General features: G+C 37.4%; 1 protein-coding gene and 1 long non-coding RNA gene across 8 annotated transcripts in view; one reads left to right on the forward strand and one right to left on the reverse strand.

Moving 5' to 3' along the window:
- LOC143898445 (protein FAM13B) overlaps positions 1-23343 on the forward strand; it is a 35947-nt gene that overhangs the window by 4201 nt on the left and 8403 nt on the right. The gene's annotated exons all lie outside the window — the stretch shown is intronic.
- On the reverse strand, positions 657-14828 carry LOC143898461 (uncharacterized). Of its 6 annotated transcripts, none has more exons than XR_013257215.1 (4): positions 14698-14828; positions 7339-10425; positions 7122-7230; positions 657-1618 (listed from the first exon to the last, which is right to left on the reverse strand). It is a non-coding gene; the product is annotated as an uncharacterized LOC143898461 (long non-coding RNA). The 6 variants fall into 6 exon arrangements; XR_013257216.1 differs by lacking the exon at positions 657-1618 and having other exon boundaries at positions 5368-7230; positions 7339-10298; positions 10345-10425; XR_013257214.1 differs by lacking the exon at positions 657-1618 and having other exon boundaries at positions 5368-7230; positions 7339-10079; positions 10161-10425.

Consider the following 23343-nt stretch of genomic DNA (forward strand, 5'->3'; position numbering starts at 1 on the left):
CGACTCGCGATATCGCTCGCATTTTCAACGATTATTCTCTTCTGCCGGCCGTCCTCGTTGGGATCTGTATTAGGGCTCTATATATTATCTCGATAAACTGTTCCTCTCCTCGCGAAATCACAAACGAAGCAGAATTTCCGCGGACGTCTGCTCCTCGACAGCCGGCCGTCTAATTGGACTCTTCTACTTATATACTCGAGAGAATCTCTCCCCCGACTGTGAGGGTCGACAGCCAGATATTTTCTAACCCGCGGGGTACTCTCTCTCCGTTCGTTCCTTCACCACGATTGCATCTCGGCTGCTTGGACAAGTCTCGATGAGGAGATCGGGTGCACTTGACATTTCTTCTTTTCCGTATTCTCAGCAGATGCGGATTAAGAATGGAAAAAGGAAAAAAAAATCAATTTTTTCTATTAAACCGAAGTTCATACATGAATGTATTTTTTTTCCTGAGGAATACATTTCTCTTCATTAAGCGAAGAACAATTGTGATTAGACAATATAATATTGAGATAAGATAAATAAAAAGGAAATATGCAAAAAAATATACAGATTAGATAAATAAATAAACGTTATCGCAACGCGCTTTGTATATCGGATCGATAGATTCGATTTGATTCTTGCGCACGTAAGAACGTATGCGAGAGAAAATTCCGGCGTGTTTCTTGCGTGCATATATGAAGGGTTTCTCTCCCGGTTCCATGTACAAACGGGTACGGTTTTATCGCGCGTAAAAGCTACCGAATCACGCAAAAAGCATGTTAAGCAGCATCTATAATTCGGATCACGTGGAAAGCGGTACGAAATTGGAAGACCGGATGGGCATCCAGGAATTCGGAATTATTATTTATAGAGTTCCAATGCCCGTATCCAGTTTTTTCTTCCACTTGTGTTTGATTAACGACCTGAAAAAGCTAACGGCTTGAAATAATAAAGCAAAAAATAAAAATAAAAAAATAGATATGTTAATAAATAACATAGTAAACGTAGACAACAATACATACATTTTTCAACACTCGTTTTTAACTGTGCATATCAAAATATCAACTAACAATATCAAAATTTGTCATTGTTTCCGTCGATTTTTCTCATTTTGCGCGTTTGGGAATTTATAGCTTTCAAGCTTTTAATAAGTCACGATGTATCTGCAAATTGCAGATGGGCGTCGGATTGCAGGCGTAGGCGGAAAATATCCGCGTGCAAAAATATCTCCGCGGCCTTATTCTCCGCGATGAATTTCGTCGTTACTTACATCGCGTTATTGAAACAGTTGGGACAACGGTTCGGCCGTTGATAAAAAGTCGCGGTCCTTGGCCTTGTCGCGAAATCGCGCGCCATTGACGCGCGCGTATACTTGAATGCACGCTCGATACACTTCCTTTCCTCCCACGCCAGCAGCAGCGTTTTCTAACGAATCGTTTCTTACCTGCATTATAACTCAAATGTAGCTGTACCCGTCTTTTTAGCACACGTTTTGCTGCATTTCTTCAAAAAGAACTTTTACCTTGCCGTAACGAGGTCTCTGCTATTTGCAATTTAAATATCTTTCGAAGGCCGACGTCGAAGATTAACGGGCGTACGTGCGAAAGAGTCCATTCTTGATGAATATATTTACTAGCTGTAAATCATTTAGCTGTATTGATTATTTTGATCACACTATTATTGGTACATTATGATTTTCAATTATCGATTTCTTAATGTAGCTAATGACTACATCAAGAAATTTATCGCTATGATTTATAATCTATAATTGCTATTCGAAATTTGTAAAAAATATTTCTTTATACATAAATTTTTGGAGATACAGAAAGCTGTTAAATTTTATAACTTTAATTGAAACGCAATTGTCTGATAATACATATTAAGCACTGAATTTATCTCAAGGTATATTGATTGCATTTTTCCGTGTATTTTACTGAAAATATCGAGAGCGATATAAAATTGCTCGTTGGGTATTAATAATAAGTCCGTATACGCAAAAAAGTTCTTAAAATAAAGAAACGGCGCGAGCGATTTAATACGATAGAGTTGTATTAAAGCGCTTCACAACTGATGCCGATCCATTGACTGAATATGCTCGCTTTGTGTTCTTAGTTCCAATTAGTATGTTATTATTGGTACTTCGAAGAGTTCTTATTAGAGTGTAGATATTTTTGATAAAACACAAAAACGCAGATATAATACTTCAGATAAAAATAAAATAAAATATTTTAATTGGAATTAGATAAGATAAATAATCTAAAAAATTAATTGAAAGTTATACAGATAGTATATAATTATGTAAAATGTAGATGTATTCTTGTAGCACACGTTTTCTTTCTCGCCCGACTTTCATAAAAGATTGTAACAGGTTTTTACTAAGTAACTTGCAAGATTGATAATGGTATATTCAACTCCTTGCGCTTAAAGCGACGCATTTAGAAATCCCTTTAGTTAGGTGAAATTGTAAAAGCGAGCGATTAATCTTAGTAAAATAGCTAAGCGTGTCGCGCGGCAGAAAAAAAGATCGCCGCTTTACTCACATGAATGGCGGTTAAAGCGTGACGTGACAATAAATATTTTTAAGAGAGGACGGTGCTCTTTTTTTTTCAGGAAAAAATCAGCATCGAAGATTGATCGCGCTTTCCGAGACCGCGTTGCGATCGCGCGAGACTGATGGCGAACTGTACCGCGCGTGTTTTACCATCAGACACAATAGACTGTGATATGTATGTAGAACAATGTTGTAACCGTGTTATTCAAGGAATCGTTGGCCACGTTCTGCGGTCAATAGGTCGTTAGCGCTTTATTAATTATTCAAGGAATTATTCAAATGACTATAATTACATCGTCGGTGAATCGTGTTAAACTTCGTTGTTGTAGTATTTACATATTAACTTTATTTAAAGCTCTAAATTATTTAAGTGTTCTTTTGTACCAGTACACGCTATGTGTATTGAGAAGGATATAAATTAAAATTACGAAGAGCATATTTTGGAGGAAAGCAAATTATAAATCTGCTTGTTATACAATACACATATTGTATAATATATTGTATAAGCGTGGGCGGGGGCGACAACCCATTGTCATTAAATTTTATTATTGTAGATTAAATCTGTTAATACACGACAGACGGAAACGGTATAAAGGAAGTATAAAAGACACATAAGCGTGACTGGCGAATTAATTCAGCCGTGAAAAGCGTTTCGCTGCACGCAGTCACACAAATTACGTTAAATCGATTGAGTGAATCGAGTAAACTAATTGAACAGAGCGAGAACTTTTATGCGCCACTCACATTAACGAAGATAAAAAACGAGGATACATATTATATAATAATAAACAGCAGGCTGAATAAAAATTATATCTAAACAGCCGTTAATTGTTTGATAAGCGCTGCATCTCGCGACGGAGATAACGATGATAAAGTGAATCTGCCGGCAGGCAGGTAAGTTGCCGGGGAGAGAAAGAGAGATGTGTGGTATTGCGCATTCTCGATCGATGGAGACCTCGTTTTGGGGTATTGGCTTAAGGTAATCGGTGTTATGCACGGTCATGCGTTTCCATAGATCTTGCGTCATCGCCGCCGACACCGCCGACGCCGGGGACGAGCAGCGTTCATGAATAAGTGCATCGTGTGCATGAATATTTCACGTTGCCTCCGCCATGTGCGCTTGGTCTCTGTCCAAAAATCTCTTCGACTCTTTCGAAGACGGTTGGCGCGTTATATAAAGCTTCAATTAACTAACGCGAGAGTCGCAAGTTCATTTGTAAAAGAGCCGGTCGCGGAACGTCGTTATTACGATTTCAACTGTATTAGGCTCCGCGAAATTCGCTTTTTTATTTAAAGCGTTGAAAAAGATTGAAAAATTTAGGAGCGTGTTCACCTAAGCGCGTACAATGTTCATCTAAAAGGACAGAAGGTCGCAAAAAGCACATATAGTAATAACGAAAAAATTTTAATAATCTTAACGATCTGTCGCAAAGTTTAATATTTTAATTAGATATAACGTTGAAAAATTAAAAAGAAAATATCTATATCAGCGTTTTTAAAAAACTCTTATGTATGTAGGTATAGCGAAACCAAGAGAATTTTATACAAAAATGAAAACCACGATCGCTGTTTTAAAGCTTTGCGCAAACGAGAGAGAGAGAGAGAGAGAGAGAGAGAGAGAGAGAGAGAGAGAGAAACGCAACACAGGGGCATTAGTATACAGCCGTAAACCGGTTGGAACAGGTTCCTTCAATGAGAGACTCACCTGATAAAAGGTTTTTACCCGGATCGGAGTTTTTCGAAATTTACAGAGAAATACGTTAACATATGCAATCACAATTGAGCTTGTGGATATACCGTGAATATTCCATAACTCCGATGGACAGTTCCGTGCTCGCTTTATCTACCTCAGTCAATTGCTTTGAACGAGCTCCAAAACCGTCCTCCCCAATCGCATCTAATCGATACGCAATACGCATTGATTATACACGCGATGCAATATGAATACACTGTTTGTATCTTGATCGACAACGAGACGGCGAGACCAATCGAGTTTCTCGACAATAGTCTAAGCACCGCCGTTAATAACGCTATAGGTAACAGATTAAAACGATTTATAAAGCAATTTTAATCAAAATTGTGCATTTAAAAAACATTTCCTCATCTAAATAAATTACGTGATGCAATATCTAAAGAAACTAAATAATAATTAGCGATTTAATTTGCACATTAATTGAGAAGTTTTCGTGTTTGCTGCATATCAATTAAAAGCTGATTGCGAAAGCTTTTAATAAAATATGTGTGCGACTCGAGGAGAAACGATAAACGCTGACCTCTAAAATGCACTTATGGGAATTCATTAGGTTATACGTAATTAATTAGGCCACTCCCGGTTCGATTAATAAGCCCAAGTCTGTCAGTTCTTAATTGACGTCAAATTGCACGTATATTGATAGGCGCAACGCATATCGCATCGTCGAGCATTGCGATCGCGCGTGTTCACTCGCGGAGGCGTGCGATTATATTCCGCGTTCACGTGTTGCCCAAGTGGCCTCCTATTTCCTAGTGTTGTTGTCCCTGGCATGCCGTTTGGATCCAAAAATACTGGCAACTTATTCAATCTCAGTTTGGCAAGTAATATAAAAGAACACTCGTATATCTCTTTACAGGAAGGTTTCCAACAATTTATTTCGCAGATCATGTCACCGTAAGGTATTTTGCGATTATTTCTGCAACCTCATATAACTTCTTTTCTCGATACGGAGTTAAACGTTAAAACTGTGACGCAAATTTATTTTTGCATAAAGAATCTGATTCATATTTTATGTAAATGTAAAATACATAGTACAAAAAGTAACATATTTCTACATTAATGTACCTATATAGTTATACACGTCTTGCATTTGTTAAAATTGAAGATATATGGATATATGCGAAAAATATATAGGTATATTGCTATTGTATTAAATTAAACTCAAATTCTCCCTTTTCTCTCAAAATTTCGTGTATAAGCAAATTATAAAAAAATTTAAGGATAAGTACCATAAGCAAGTTTAAACTGTTAGAAGAATTTAATTAATTATGCGATTCTTTAAACCTCTGTAAAACATTATTAGAGCTTATTAAAAACAATGTCTAGAATCGTTATATACATACATTTTTTGGAAGAAATAAAATATTTGATATCTCTTTGTCTTTAATCCTTCTTATTACATCGTATACTTATCAGGTTATCTAAAAATTCTTCGTAGTGAAATATAGAGAGCGGATTAAGTTTTCATCCCATTGGCGCGGCGCAGTCTAGATAAGGAGAGAATAAAATAAACATTATACAACGCGCGAGACAATATCTCCCCTTTATTACGCGATAAGATAAGGAGGATGACACATTTCGACACATTTTAAAATGAGCTGCGGAGGTATTTGTTTGTGGCGAGTAAAACGAAAAGCAAAACCGCTCGCCGAACGCTTTTGCGCGTAGAAATTGCGCAAATCTTTTCGGGTTTTAATGCGAATTCATTTTGCATTCGACGCATACGACAACCAAACGTCATCTGAACAAAAGGGTGAAATTGTTAGCGGCCGAAATTATCTCGCCCGCGGCACTCGCGGTGCGTTTTATTACGCGCGCGCGCGCGCGCGAGCGTGTGAGCGGAGAACATGACGCAGTCGGATTCCTCGCACACCGATTCGATCAGTAACAATGCCGCGACACGCGATATACCTGGATCAGATAAAGCCGTCGATTAATCGGAAGCCACGGATCGATTAAGCGCGCCGGCGATCCCATAGATCGAAGTAGCAAGCTCGTCGACGACACGCGATATCGCGAATTTTCTACGCGTCACTTGCGGAATCGTCAATTAATTAAAGTGGATATAACGAACAAGACTCGTCAATTTTGCAAAATCACGTGTGCCGAACCAAAAATGGTTAAAACATGTTTTTGCCATTATATGAAATTTAAATATTAAAGCAAATGTCAAGCTAATTAAGTTAAAATCTTTGTGAAATAAAATTAAAATTATGTCGCTTTTTTTTCATTTGTCATATAATATTTTGTATTTTTAAAACATAAATTAAGACATATTTTGTAAAGAAATTGTTAAACATAAAATGGAAAAAATCTGATTTTAAATAAAATCTTTTTGAATAAATGCTGAAAACATTAATTTATTCGTTGAATGTTAGGGCGATGATAAATATTGGTAAAAAGATCCTTAACGTTTTACCGGCATGTATAGACTATTATTATCGGCAACTATTACGTTGATATAGCGGAGTTATTTATACAAAGTTGTAACCTTGTAAAAAAATACGTTCATCTCTTAGCTTTTAAAAATATTTTTCTTTTCTATCGCAATATTGGCGTTGCTTCTGTTCGCGGAAAGTTCGTTACACAATTATACACATCAGCAATTATCGATGAGATTTAATTTTAATGTATGCAAGCTGCGCAAAACTGATGAGTGTAATAAACTGTTAATAAGCGTATTGAACAGGTGACGCTAATAAAGGAAATAGTTATAGTTTTTGCACGCGAAGAAGTTTTGCGAGTTTTGCATGAACTCGCGATATCTAATCTAATTTCGTATCTGAAAATTTAATACGGCGCTTATCGATCTTACGTAACAGCCTAGACACGCACAAGCGCTGATGGTCATAACAAAAATAAACTACGCTGCGTATCGTCTCTGTCAGTAGTCCGCTCCAAATATTTTCTTATTTGAGAGTCCTTTTTAAGAATTCCCCGAAGTCTGGAAAAAGGAAAACATTGGACAGGCAGATCGTTACATTTTAAAATATTTCAGATATGCGAGACATTAATATTTTTCTCCGCGAGAAATGCGAAAACTTTAACATACCGGCTGCTAAGTTAGGAACTACCCCGGAGGGTGATGCTCTAGGATTACTTTCGCCTTTCGCGTATAGACGGAGAACTGCGCAGTTTTCCTCGATTCAACGTGGAGAAGGGTCGACCGGTCGATCTCTCCTCTCTCTTTCTCGCGCGCGACTCCGTGAATATGATCCTGGCAGCCGACCAGGACTTCATTTTAAGCATCGACGGTCTCCGGCCACATTCCACGCCGTATAATTCCGTAGCGGCTCCGCCACAAAGCGTCTTCCTATTCCGCCATCGTGGTCAGGCATTCTCTTGAAAGAATTTTTACATTTTATCCCTCGCCGCCCTCTCTCGCGACAATAATTCCACGTAGCACGAGAAATCGACGAGTGGCAGAGGTGCATTTAAACTGCTCAATTACTGCCATTAAATTTGTATAACTGTAAAATTAGCTCCGGTTGAACAACTGAGTGACTTGACAATTAGAGGCGTTGATAAAAAATTGAAGGTTTCTACGTTCAGGGAAAACTAAAAAGCAAAGCCTTATCTAAGCCATCTATAAAAACGTATAAAGAAAACTGATTTTGAAGTGATTGTTAATTCGAATGCAAATATAAATATTTGATTAAAATTTTGCTTTTAATGCAAGTGCTACGTCAAAAAATGGTTATTAATAAATAATTAAAAATACGGAGATAATTAGAAATACTGCTGTAAATTAAATATTTACGCTTTTGTTGCATTTATATGATATAATTTTAATTTGTGGAATTTAATATTTAAATGTGACTGTAAATAAAATAAAAGTTACTTAGTATCCCGAATAGATCTTAAAAGAGATCTAAAGCTGCTCTTATATAAACTGTTATAACACAATACTGATATGAAAAAATGCCAATGCCAATGCCGATCGCATAATGATTAACATCTCGGTTTTGACGTAGGCGCGAATCTATCAGACTCGCGATGGCCGCCGTGATTTAGAAGAGATAATCGTGTAAACTCCCGGTAGAAATAGCTCCTACGGTCCGGAAATAGAGCGTAGTTTGCAGGATCGAGTTGCTGATTCTGTGTTGACACGAGTCGATAAGACGCCGACTGATATGAAGGAAAATAAAACGAGAGACACGCGGGCACACAGGCAGAGAGCTTGCCGGGAAACCTTCATCTGGAACTGCTCCTTTCCGGTTTTGACGAGCTAAAAACAAGCGTATGTGACCTTGTTTGTTAACGTGACATTTTATGACACGCCTGTTTCTCGTCTTTTTGCCGCAGAACTCGAAATATCTGATTCTCACCGAATATAGTGCAAATAATAAGACGCGCATGCGAAGTGTTGACAGCAAAATTTTCACATTCCTCGTAATCTTCTCATTTGGAGGCTCTTCAAACGAAACTATTTTTGCAAAAGTCAAAAGAGTCACAGGGAATTAGCCAACGCTCAAATTTTTACTTATGTCACTCTTTACATTTCTTTTTATTCATTTTCACGTGTTATACAATTATAATTTTTATTTTGCTTCATACAGTTATAAGTCGAAACTTTGCACCGTCAAATTTTTCAATAGAAGCATCTGACAAAAAAGTGTTTCGGACAAAACTAAGTTGTTTTCTTCCATAAAATTCTAAAATGTAATTTTTCTATAGGGGTTTTTATTTAAAATGTTAAAGTTAATCCCTGTTTGACCCACGCAACAGAGGTTGGAGGACCAACCTCCATTCCAGTTTGAAGGCCCTTCAGATCCACGCATACAATTCAAGACCTAAATCTTTAAACTCGATGAAATAGTTTCCAAGATATCGAGCTGTAAAGAATTATTTGGGTCACCTTGTATATATATTTTATTTATAAATTGCTTCTCACATATATATTTTACGTGATTCGATAGCATTCCGATTCTTTCTTCGCGAACGTCTTTTTCTCTTTCTCGTATTTTCATATCTCTTGAAAATACGTGTCCTTGAAACTCGCAATATCCAGTATAAAAATAACACGTTTGATGTTGTAGTATAAGTGAAAAAAAAGGATTCCATTAACTTATACAGAGAAATGAAATTTATGAGAAAGTCTCAAGAAAATCAGAAGGGGAGCAGTTTCGAGCAGTTTTTGCCAGTTTTTCTTGATTCGCCACTAAATGATGGATTCGAGATAAACTACCCTGGAGAAAAGAGAAGAGAGGGGAGCATGATAAAGAAGAAGAACGCGTATAAATCGTCGATTTGCCGAGTCGCGAGGAAATTCTCCGGAAGAGCAATCTGCATCGCTGCCGCGCTGATAAGGTAGCATTTTCGGATACAAGAACGAATGTTTTCAATGCGTGATCGCTAATCGCAAAGTTATCGCGCGGGGTATATCACTGCCGCGGTATTAATTACATCACTCAGTACGCGACACGTCTCACAACTTATCAGACGGAGCCTTTTCGTCTCGCGATCGTGGCCTAATCAGTCAACCGTTAACAAACGTCTATATTTCCGAGGAAATATACACTGTACTGCTAAAATAGATCGCGAATCTAATTATCGTGACACTTGAATGACCATCGTCGTTACTCTGTGGATTTTTATAAAGTCTACAGTCAACTAACAGTCAACTTCCTACATCGACGATAATTTTGGCAATAAATGTCTTGAATAAGGTCTGTGAGCGACAGATGAGAACAGGTGAGTTAATAATTTACGACTTGACGGAAGTCATTTCTACCAAATTTAATTCTTAATGTTACGCGATCCGAGAACAGGATTAAACTTGCGAATTCCTTCCTGAGGAAACATAAACATAATCCTGAAGTAAAATGTGTATAATTATCTTATATGTATAATTACATATTGCGCATTACATACCCTCGCACACTCGTTATGTTCATAACTTGTGAGAGATTTTCGTAGTATGGGAGCAGGAAGTTCCAAATCATGCCTCCAAGTCTTCGAACTGGTGGAGTTTCTTTTTTTGACAGAGTTATTCCCGACACATTTCTGAAACTAAATTGTTTTGTATTCTTTGTAACTGTATGTGCCATCCCCTTACCCTCGGTTCAAAACCAGCTCATAACTGGCAATCGATACTTAGGGCGAATCTTTGTTTCGTAACTTGAAATAAACTGTTACGCTGTAAACAGGTTTCAAAGTGATTATTTTCACAACGCTATTGTAATAGAGGCATAAATCACTGCACCGATTTGCAATAGACGCATAAATTATCAAATTTGAAAATTTTTTGGATTTAAGGTAAATGTACCAATGCTTGAACGGTCAGTGGACACGTACCTAATGTCTGGACATCTTCATCATTTCAGTCCTTAAATATGTATAATTAACGCGAATTAACGTTTGGATACTAATATAACTGAAGTTTCAAAATACGAGAAAAATATTTTTATCTTTTATTTTAATTCGCGTTATACTTATACATAGGTACGTATGTCCACTGACTGTCCAGGCTATATATAATTGGTACATTTATCTTAGTTTTTATTTAAGAAGATTCACAATTTCGTCACGAGATTAAAATTTCTGATTGTCAGTGTCACGTTTGAGGTTTGCGGTAAAAAATTATTCAGCTCGATCCCATTCAGTTCGAGTTTATTTATGCGCGAAAGGTTATCGGAAAACGTTATTGTCCTGAATGCGTTACATCGACAAGCAAGTCACAAGGAAATGGACTTGCTGCGAGTTGAGCCTTCCGTCTGTTCTTCTCTCGCATCCGTGCGTCTTAAGGCGTGTTCTTTCTTTCATGGGTGGATGAATCACAATACACCCATACGTACGCACTCTTGTCGACCTTGAATACGTGCCTACTCCCGGTTTATCCTGAATTGGATGATGATGTGTTTCACGAAAGTAAAAAGCGAGTTCTCACCTTCGCACTCGGCCATAGGAATATTTCGCGACCGGATTGGCTGCGAGTATATACGAGGTATCTCAAAACTATCGCTTCGATATTAGAAGACAAATTTAGATAAATATTAATATTAATATCCACCGCGCGCTACGAAAATGTTTAATAATAAAAGTCGAAATTAATTTTAATCTCGAAAATTAGAAATAAGAGATCTTATTTCTTATAATTGATTATATAATTTATTGTTTTACTTTATTCTGACTTGATACATATACTATATTCATTTAGCTTAATTTATCTTGACACTCTAATTTATATATATATATATATATATATATATATATATATAATATTGACAAGATATTTAATATATTAGATATTTAAAAGATTAGATTTTAAGTGTTAATCATTGACGATACTAAATTTATAATTATCAAGACTTTAATTTTAGGACACTTTGTAAAATGATATCATGTCTCAGAGGATATTCTAGAGATTTCTCTATGAAAACTTTCGGAAATTTTAAATCACGATATTTTTAAACACATAAATTTAATGTTTTGTTATAACGTATTCCTGAATAACTGCATTTACAGTTATTAGGTACATCCAGTAGCGTTATATTAATTGTTATTTCATGTCATAAGTACTTAATCAACTAGCTGTCAATATGCCCGGTAATCTTTTATTGCAATTAATTCGATATCATCTTAATTCCCAATGGTCTTGTTCTTTTGCTTCTGATAAATATTTAGGCTATTATTTATTAACTTATTAATTTTTATAACTAAATATAAAATTTCAAATATTTTAAAAGATTTAAACTCAAATCAATTAAAAGTTAAAGTTAAAACATTTATTTCGAGTTTTTTTTTCGAAGAATAGTTTCTTTTTAGGAAAAATAGAAAACGATGAATCAATGCATAACATGATTGTGCATTATCGTCGGCTATGCTCTTCCGTCGTAGGCAGCGGTCCAAGAATGATGTAACGTTTCCTAATAGATTTCATCGGACTTCAACCAAGTCTGGCACGAGTGGCCAGAGGAAACATCCGCTTGGAAAAAGCCGGTTTCGATACAAGACACGTGTCTGTGGTAATGTAAATAGCGCAGCCGTCGTTTAACTAAAAGAAATTAAAAAATCGCTGACACTGAAATCTGGCAATAGGGTTCATAAATCCCGTTTTCGAAGATGCAGCCACACAAAAATAGTATAGTATATAATACAATTATTCTTAATAATATAATATAAATATAATATTAATTATATCTCTATAAAATACCACTTTTAAAAATATAATCACCATGATAATATTGTTGTATAGAATTGTTTAAAGGTATACAAATGAAGGATTCTCAAGATTTTAGTTATCTGATTTTTCATGCGAATTGCTTTTATAGCTGTTTAATTTTGAGGAAAAAAATCAATGGCACCGTCCGCAACTTGCGGAAATGGGGAGCAGGTCGATTACGTTAATTACCTCGTAACTCGCTCCTAAACGCTCCTAAGTTCGCTCGTGATTTTTTATCGTGCCGATATAATTATGTTGTACGACGAGGCGGAATTTTCCCGGTCGTAATCGTAATTAAAAACGGTACATAGCGGGAAGTCGAAGGACTTCGAGAGATCGCGGGGAATGAAGTACCATCGGATTTATGCGTTTCATTTTTTTGGAAATGTCGGCAATTGACACATCGCAGAGAAACGATTACGCGAAATATGCAATCGTAAATCGCGCAATCATAACATGGGCTTCATTTCGGAATCTCGTTGTGGGTGTACCGATTTCGAAACGTAGCATGGAAAAACAACGTTCGTTTTATATGCATTCATATACGCATATGACTCACACGCGACGATTCTTTTGAAGTTTTGCAGCAACAAACACAGCTTGCTCCTTTTTTTATTCGCGGTACTTCTTTTTTATTAGCCATGAATTTACGATCATTACAATGACTTTTTTCCACCACGGAATTATCATTGACAAAAATAAAGATTGTTTAAATTTTTTGTTTTAAAAAGCAAGACATTTTTTTAGTTGACGTTATATAATAACTTTTCTAAATATATGAGCGGCAGTAAGAAAGTAAAAGTTTATCACGTAATTAATAACACAGTATTATGCATAAGTAAATAAGATTAGTAAAAATTATTTCAAGACAGTATGTAAATAATGCGTACGTAAATCATTTTCAGATAAATATGGTAAATATGTATATATATATATTTTTAGAAATATTTTTAAATATATATTGATAAAGTGAAGTTTCTCTACGTTTTCTATTACATAAAGGAAAAAATTGTCTATAGGTATATTAAATTCTGCCAAAATACGATCAGTTCCAGAAAATCTTATCAGAAGAATCTTGATGTATAATAGCTTAATATATTTTCTTTTTCTTTTATAAAAATTTAAATGCATGTAATTGTACAATATTATATTATGCAATAAATAATTTATTTTATGTCGTAATTAAACTAAAATATCAGTTTTATAAATGCAAACTTTGTCAATAAATTAATTTCTCTGCAGACATAGATGAATCACTGATCTAAGGCGTTTTCTTATGAGACGAAAAAAGCTTCGCAAAGTGTAATTTAGTTATGAACACACAGCTCGCTCGTGTTCATTCGTCGTCGTAGATTTTACGATGTACGCCCAGATCGCCAAATGTATGTTGACGACGACCGAAAATAGAGCCGTTGACGTCAAGGGTACCAAACGCGCGCGCGCGCGAAATCATGAAACATACAAGCATAACGATCGCATTCGGCACGGCGAGCATTACTACGAGCCACGGGTTACGTGCCTGTCGTGTATACGTCGTATAAACCAGCTAAAACGAACGCCAAGTCGTTAAAACCTAGCTACCGTTCTTCCGGTAACTCTTATTGCGACATATCGATCTCGATTTAATTTTGACCGTCTCTGAGCAGAAGCGAAAGATCGGTAACGATCGCATTCGTCACGCATATTTTATTATTACGATCGAGAAAATGGGCCTATAAAGGTGGCAAAATGAAATAATAGTCTCTTTCTTAATAGATACAACTTTTTAGGTGTGTTTGATCTAACTTTTGTCCGAAGCGCCGCGCCTATTAGACAAGAGAAATTGCACGATTTATTTTACCTGATTGACTGAAAGAATTAATTTATTTTATGTGACTAAATTATAACTTTTCAATATAAACCAATATAATCTTGATAATGTTTTAATTTGATAAATTTTTGAGCACTCGATTTCTTCTTTTATATTCTCCGTCTCTCAATACTTCAAATACTATATTATTTTAATATCTTACGCGAAAAAAAAAGAGGATTATTTTAAAAACTTAATTTTCTAGATGCAACTATTATCCGCATAGTTTAATTATTGTTAGATTGCGACACCACCGTTTAATTCTCTTACACTTCATCACATTGTAATTCAACGTTTCTGAAAATTTCACGAAAACATTTTTAATTGGCGAAGTGAATTACGCACTTATGCAATTTTTTGCCGATAATTATACATAATTGAACTAGAAAAACACTCACGTGCTCTGGATGACTGACGTATTCCGCAGACGAGCTTATTATCTTTTTGGACAAACTAAACACGACCGCGACGAGCAGCTTGTATCGCTCTTTTCCTCCCTCAAACATTTATTCAAATGGCACAATTTTACAACGTAATTTCGCAGAAGAAATGGCCTGGCCGTCTCGCAAATATCGTGCGACATCGGATCTATTTTTCATCTTCCCACTCCCTCTCTCGCCCCCTTCTTTGCCTCGACTAATATAACCGCAACGTATCCGAATTGAGAATTGTTTTTGATCGACTGTACATAAATAATAGCCGGCGTGTTATACTGATCGTGACGTATCGATTGACGCAGCTCCATTTATATTTATTTAGTTCTCTCGTGCACACACACAATGCCGAATAAATATTTTAATTTGCACATCAAATCTACTTCTTCTTTTCTTTTATTTAAACAACGTCGTTGCAATAATAAATTATATGTTGCATATTTAAATGGGATGTAAATATTTAATGTGCAAACAGGGAGGTTTACATATTTTATGGGAACAGAGATTGCGCCTGTCCAACATTTATACCTTGATGAATTTTTTCCATCTCGTCCCGTTAAAAATAATTACAATAATGTAGATTAAGTTTGAAAAAAGTTAACTTTTTAAATCCGATTTTAATATTAGCACAGGAAGTTGATAATTGGATGGGAATTTAATTTTCCGACGTCGAAAAGATTTAAAAAATGCACCCACGCGTCGACACCCGAGCCTCGAGCTTTCCGAGTGCGGCGCAGAAGGTGCGGTGCATCGAGATTCGAGACTTGGTTTCTTTCGGTCATAAAGCTTACGGCAGCTCGGGAACGAGCTTCGGAAACCGGTTCCGAGACATTTGTGTTTCTCTCATGCACGCGCGTCACCGCACATATCGCGTGCGCATACGTGATGGTAAACCGCCCGCCACAACTCGGCCTGTCAACCGGCCGGTAGGGAGAAAAAGGACGTCGGTTTTCTTTGCGATTTACGATTCGCTGTAAAGTTCATTACGACCGCGCCGCGCCACCGAGAGAACTCCATGCATAATTCAGGGAAAGGACTCCCGAAAACCAGCGTCGCGTTTTTTCGCAGGATTTCCATCGAAAATCTCCGCTCTTTTCGGCGGCTCGACTCCAAAATCGTTAACGATATTAATGATATTAATGACTTTCGAAGCGAGCATCAGCTCTCGTCTTAAAATTTCAAGTGACAAATTCGACATCAAGTCCGACGGAAATAAACGAAGCACAATACTGTTGCACAATATTGAAACTAAAACGCATATATAACAGTGTCTTTATTTATCGGAGCAAATCGATCTTGGACTGGTCCCGCGTGTAAATTCGCGTGCGATTGCATGTTGTAATGCAGAGAAAGGACCGCGTGTGAACGGGTCCGTTCCGTCACGTGCACGCGCGACGCGACAGCGCGATATAGACGAAGGAGTAGACGGCGGAGTAGCGCAGTCGGTTTTCCGCCGGCGTCGTGCGTGCACACGCGAGAAAGAGGATATACGGCGATTCGCGTGTATTGTGCGTGTGCCGTGTGCAGCGTGCCTGTGAAAACGCAAAACGCAAAAATCGTTCTTGACGCGCGCGAGCGCGCGTAGGCGCGATCCCTCCTCTCGTCTCTTCGCTGTCTGGAAACCGGAGCAAAGAAAAAAAGAAAGCACCCGCACATCTTAAAGACACAGTGTGTTCGAACAGTGCGACGGGAGACCGCGTGACCGGCACCGCGGTGGCACGACGATCACCCTGACCCGGTCCTAATTAATCGCGTCCGCGCCGCAATTAGTCGCGAACGCGAGCCGAGGATCGTTAATTGAAGAGCCGGCGGAATTCATTCGCCGGCTACGGAACGTCCTTCCATCGAGAACGCTATAACTCTGGGTTAACCGAATTTTCTCCGTCCGGCTGTGTTTACGGGTAAGACCGTAATTCTCGGATAATTAAATTGTATTGTAATGCGGCTTCGATCATTAAATTACCGCGGTTTTGATCGTCGATCGGTTGAACATCGCTTGGACCCGTGAAATGTCGAAAGCGTTTACTTGAGAGACTGACATTAGTGCTGACAATTGTATACGTCAACGTTTTACGCGTAAAAGCATCTTAGAATCCAAAAAAGAATTGGCACACCGATAAATCCTTAGACGAATTTAGAATCGATCTCGAAACCGAAGTTTCCCCTTTCCAGAGTCTAAAGCTTTCTAAACAGCGCTTTCCCCAGGGTACCGAGGGCTCCAAGGCTCCGGGAGTTAATGTGATAACGAGATTTCCGTACAAGAGGTTCCCTCGTAATTTATCCGTTTGTTATCGTCCAGAGATTCGAACAAAAACGAGAACAGATAGATCTACCGTGAATAGCTTTCGAAACATTCATGGGTGCGATGTGTGTCCGTGCGGATTGGATATTACTCCGCGATATCATCATCAGTTATCGTCGATAATAGATAGATTGTAGTACGACGTACAGAGTGATTCACCATTATTGTTTCATCAGCAATTTTTAATGGAGCGCAATTGGATTATTTTCAATGATCATACATAAATGAATGCCGTAGAGATAACTCTAGGAGAAATTTTGACCGATTTTCTTGCAGTTAAGCAACTTATAGGCTCAGTTTCACAAGTGTCGGTTAACTTTTAATCTTAGATTAACTCACTCTTCGTCTCTTTCTAAGGGGGACGTTAGAAGGAGACGAAGAGTGAGTTAATCTAAGATTAAAAGTTAACCGACACTTGTGTGAAACTCGGCCTTAACATTTTGGTTAGTGCCCCTTAAGTGAAAATTATCTTCGCGTAACTGAATATATCGACAGTACTAATTGAGAGAATTGACTAGTACTTATAACTTAAAAATCTTTGAAATAGATAGAATAGCAAGGTTACGCGGGGCTTATTAGAGTTACGAATCCAAATAATTTTGATTACTAATTGTGGGTCTCAAAGTGGGTTGCTTAACCATCTTTTTTTCCCTAGAGTAAAAGCCTAGACTGAAACAGTCTCTCCTTTAACTAATGTTTGCTCTCGTTTGAAAATAAATAGAAGTAGGATGATTTTGCATGCGTTCACACATAAACTTGATAGTTCTGTCAATCTGGCGGATACGGTTTCTTTTAATACAGACATTGTTTCGAGCCGGTCATCACGGATCCGTGATGATCCTTTTAAATTTCGAATCCTGCGTCATCGTGCCATTAGTGTTTTAATGCACTCGTTCATCTGTCGACATTCGAAAGTTAAAATTAATCGCTGCACTAGTAACTAGTAACGGTTCGGCAGTATAGAGACAAATCGCTCTGTATCGACATCTGCAAACGTCATCGGCGTAATGACTGGATAATCGCGCGGAAATCTCCACCGGCGCAGGCGGTGCTTTATGCGCTCTCTAGTCTCTTTCTGCGTTGCCATGCAGTTGCCGGCAATCAATCGGACGAGCGGAAAAGGAACGAGCTCGCTTTTCTTGCGCGCAAGTGCGTTCCTCCGGGGGAAATCAAAGCCGCGCAGAGCATTACATATTACATCGCCGATCATCGTCGCGCGTGATATGTCGTTCTTCGGTGATCGTACATATCGGGATCAACATTATCGTGTGTGCACGCGTTTGATTGTGCGTGCGTGCGCGCGCGCCCGCACGTTCTCCACCTTATGTCCGTCTGTATACGTCTCTACGTCTCTTTAAAGAAAGTTCACGCTCGCGATTACATGAGCGCGACGCGCGACAGCGGGGGACCCGCGTGCCCGTGAGTTGCACATTTAGCATAATTTTGCGCGGCGATGACTTTGCGCGAACGCGCGGTTTTATCCGGTTTTATCCGCGGTGGTTTCGGAGCAAAGACGATCGGAAGCGAGGCGGCTGTGGAAGCAAAAGTTGAGCAGCGAACAAGCCGGGGGTCTCGTTTTCATTTCGGCTGACTGGTGGAAGCGCGAAAGTTACGTCAAAGTTTGCGGCAGTCTCATTGTCAGAGTGAGAATTATTTTTGTCATATCGCGATTGTGTCGTCTTGAAATATATTGAATGTAATAAACTTTCTAGGACTATCGCGAATTTCTTTGCGAAGAGATAGACAGATATTTGAATTATACAAACAAAATTTGTATATTTGAATCAAATAATTTTATTTCTGTACTACATTAAAAGAAGATTAAAATAATCGGCTGTATATTATTTCTGTAAACTGTAGCCCCAGAGACCATAACATCCTTCTCAAAGTATCGAGCTAACAATAAAACACAAAGCTAGAACACGCTCGTATCGATGGAAAACCGCTAGCAAGAAGCAACTTATCATGCATACTTACTGAACGAACGGCGCAACAGTTTTAAGCAGAATACAAATTGCAGCAAAATAACTCGATAGCACTTGTAAAAACAAAAAAAGGAAATGGTAAAATCTGATTTAACGATAAAATATTTAGACGTTGAACACCTTTAAAGATATAGATGACATATCATATTATAGTGAAGTCTCGATAGATTTTACGTTCTATACATAGATATTGACACGAATGTAAAATTGCTAATCAAATTTTAATTGCTTTAGTTTAATTCTTAATGTAAACTCTGACTTGATTTCATTATTTTATTTTCCGTGCCAAAATGGTCTCTACGATATTCTACTTTTATGTCGTGCCATGTTTTTTTCATGTCACTTTAGATTCAGTCGTTCCAAAGTTAATTTATGAAATTGTGTCGCAATGAATTGTAATAGAGAAAAAACCAAAATGTTTTTCATGAATTTCAGGATGCTTTTTAAGATCTGGACATTTCTGAAATATTGTATTTTGACTTTAGTCTCTACAATGTCGGCAGATCGCACCAGCGCGTTTGTATCTCCCGTTTGCATTACGGCGGTGCATCAGAAGGCGTTCGATCGCACCAGCACATCGTCTCGCCGAACGGCGCGGCGCGGCGCGCCGTAAATCCATGGTAATTTGTGAAAGAGCTGAGGCCTTGCAGTTAGAACGCGCCGGAGCTCAACGAAGAGTAGATCTCCACGTCGCCCTTAATCGAAATTTATTAACCGTGGCACAAGTGCAAGTACCGCGTGGAATTACACCGCGCGGATTGGATAACGCTCGCGCGTCGCTTATTATGCACCTTGATATCGTTTCACGCCGGGAAATTCCTTATGCAACTATATGGCTATAGACGGTAACGATCGCTGACATAAGACAAATAGCCTTCTATTTTTAGAAGCGATATCACGAGTCTCCGGCACGAGAGTTTGACGTGTTCGATTGTCTTTTAACACTGATAAAATAACGAAAATATGTCGAGAAAAGAAGTCGATGCATTATTAACCCTTAAGTGCGTGCATATGTATAAAGCGGCTTTCGATGCTCCGTATATTCCCTCTTATTAGTTCGAAGTTCGAACTGAAAACGCGCGGCTTTGCACATCTATGTAAAGGGCCTTCTCTGGGCTCTTCCGGTCCTTCTTTTTCTTCTGAATGGGAAGGCTTTTTTGTAGGCCTTCCCACTTGTAAAGGGTTGAAATTAAAGAAAAATTAAAGAAGAGTTTTTTAAATATTTTTGTAAGATTTTATAAGTGGTCATTATTTATTTAAAAAAAATTACTCAGAATGCTACAAATAATTGCGCATTTAAGGGTTAAGATGCATTAAAAATTGTTAGAAAAATATCAAATAAATTTTGAACCATTAGTAATTTTCTGTAGCTTACATATGTAACTTATATTATAAGTAACTTATATATAGGTAAATTTAATTACTTCAATTATTTGATTTTGCAATCTTACGGAAATTGATTTTAATGAATATCGTAAATTTATAGTCGCATAGTAGGTCTGGACAGAGGTAAACAAGTTGCGTGGAAATCTTTCTAGAAGATACGGTGATCTTCAGTAAATGACTGTCACGAGCCCCCGTTTATGTTAATTGACATTAATCTACGCGGAACAAAGTTTGCAGGCGAACGGCGAGTCTCTAGCCGCCCGTTCGAATTAATCAAATTATGTCTTGTGCGAGTCCCCGGCCTGCCAATTTATTACATCTATTCACGTGACGATGCATCATTCTCATCAACATCATCATCGCGTCACCTCGATTGTCCCTCAATAAGCTTGCGCTTCTTCGCAAACAGCGCGCTCCGTTTTGTCACGCGTACTTTCCTATTCATTCGCCGATCTCCGCGATCGGAAGAACATCGCGCGCGAATATCGTGTCTCAATCTATACCAATTGATTGTCGCATGTATCTGATTCCGAAAGAAAGCAAAGAAACTGATGTTTACGGCTGGAGAACCGAGGAGGCGGAGACGCGCGAGATGAAAAGTGCGATTGTCAGGATTTTTCGTACGGATGCTGATGTGATCAACACTATGATAATGACGTAATTAAAATCTCATTATTTTCTACGACGAAAGTGCGGAGCTCTCCTATCAATATGCCGTGACAATTCAAGTAATATTTTAACCAATTTCTCGGTTGACCCAAATATTTTTTAAAATTCATAAATCGTCTCTTATGTAAGACTGCTACCATTTTGCAATGACGCATTATAATATGTATTTCAATTCGTATCTGTGTTTGCGCAAATGTTCATGGTATAACAGCAACGTTCGCAAAGCACTAAATTGACGCGCGTTTCATTTAAGGATTGATCGCTCAGCAATTAACGGCGCGTTACCGGCACGAATGACAGCGTAATTGGCTCGCGGTCGTGTCGATATTTCTACGATATGAATTTTTTGTTTTGTGACCACCAAAATCGATGTATAGGGACACAAAAAAATATCACATCCGTCAGAATTTTTCTAATCTTTGATTATATGGTGTGCACTCGAAGAAGTTATATGAGTCTGGTGCAGCTGCGATGCCCGACTCGCCTCGAGGCTTTTAATTGAGTCTCCGCGATGTCTGATTAGGATTTCCTTTTCCTGTTGGTCGTTGTGTATATACTTCACAATAGATTTTATCGCGACATTTAAGCGTTGCTATAAATATTTCCTTGGATATTTCTAAGCATATCGAACAAGCACATATGTTCTATTTGAAGACCGTCTTTCTTTGACGTAAAGGTATTTATTTGAATAACACATTTAGCAATTTTTAATTAAAATCATAAAGTCGCTGCAATCGTTTTTTAATATTGTTTAGGCAATATATTAAATTATAATATTGCACTTATAACCTTTATAAATGTATGTGGAACGAATCTTTAGTAGTCTATTATTTATAATTCTTTATAATTTTGGAAAGATTATTTAATCGATCTAAGCAATTAATAAGCGCATTTTTAAAAAGTATTGAATCAATAAGATAAAAAGATTGTAAAAGTCGAAAGAGATTGCATAAGAATTATATGGAAAAATTTGCGAAAAATGATTAAATATCGGTTTTTATTATACTTTCATCATACTTGATACGAGCGTTTTGCTGTCGAAAAAAAATGATGAAAATTGAGGCGTACATTGTTGCGTCATACCTTTATTTCCGTAAGCTTCATCTCTGCACGAAGAAGCTACCGCGCGGTTTGATGAGTCACGATGAAAGTATCTATATCCCGAGTATCTCTCTATACTATACTCGGGTCGCGACTTGTGACACAAGATCAAGTCAGGCGTTGAGAACGTCCTGAATTCGCGAAATGAAAAAACTTAAATTCGTGAGGAAAAAGAAGAATCGTTTTCTCGAAATTAAGATATAGCGCTGTCCCGTGATAAAGTTCACCATTTTTTATCATCAATTATATAGCATTTGTAATGAGAAAAAATGATGGCAAACTGAGGCGACTTTAATCTCGCATGTTCAAGAAAAAAATAATTACGTGCATGGAAGGATTAGATTCGCGAGACGTGAATTTAAATCGTATAAGTTGTGAATGTAATCCTATAAGGACGATAACGTGATTTCGCTGACTGCGATAATACTTTTGCGCGCGAGGAAACTTTCGCGGAGCACGAAAAATTGCATCTGGAAAAGAACGTCCGGATTAGGCCGTAGAGTTAAGTGCAATAAGGTAAACGTAATTCACGTGCTGCTTTTTATCTCAGAGTGAAAAATGCGAATCTAAATCCGACTGAAATATCGTTTGGCACTAATTCAACTATATTTTTAAACAGATTTTTTCACGTGACAATTAATAAATCGGAGAAGATAACATCTAATATTAAATCTAAAATTATTTACGAAGAGGATAAAGAAAGAGGATTTTAAAGATTTTCAGGCTTGTGCAAGGAAAGTGACAATCGGAAAGTTACTGAAAATAAGTAGCTTATTTTGCAATGGGTGGATAGAATAAAATAAATCAAACATTATACCATAAAATAAATTTGTCATTTTTATATTAAATTATAGAGCAAGAAGAACATATATTTATGAACTTGCGATTATCGTCCAACTTCTGCGGATGATTGTCAGTTCGAAAATATAAATCACAGAACTACGCAACTGAATTGTTGTTTTTTTTTATGATATTTATTTTTGCAAGTTTATATATACCCATTTTTTGCTAGAATGACAGATTTTTTCTGCAGAACAGTATTTAATTCCATTTTATTCCGTCCATTGTTATTACAAACTAACAGATTTAGTTTCAACAATTTTCCGATTGTCAAAAAATATTGTATTTGCGTTAAAACGACTTACACACTGAGAAAAAAAATTGTCA

The sequence above is a fragment of the Temnothorax americanus genome, unplaced genomic scaffold (genome assembly GCF_048541705.1).
Source record: "Temnothorax americanus isolate GAGA-0224 unplaced genomic scaffold, ASM4854170v1 Scaffold23, whole genome shotgun sequence".
NCBI lineage: Eukaryota > Metazoa > Arthropoda > Insecta > Hymenoptera > Formicidae > Temnothorax > Temnothorax americanus.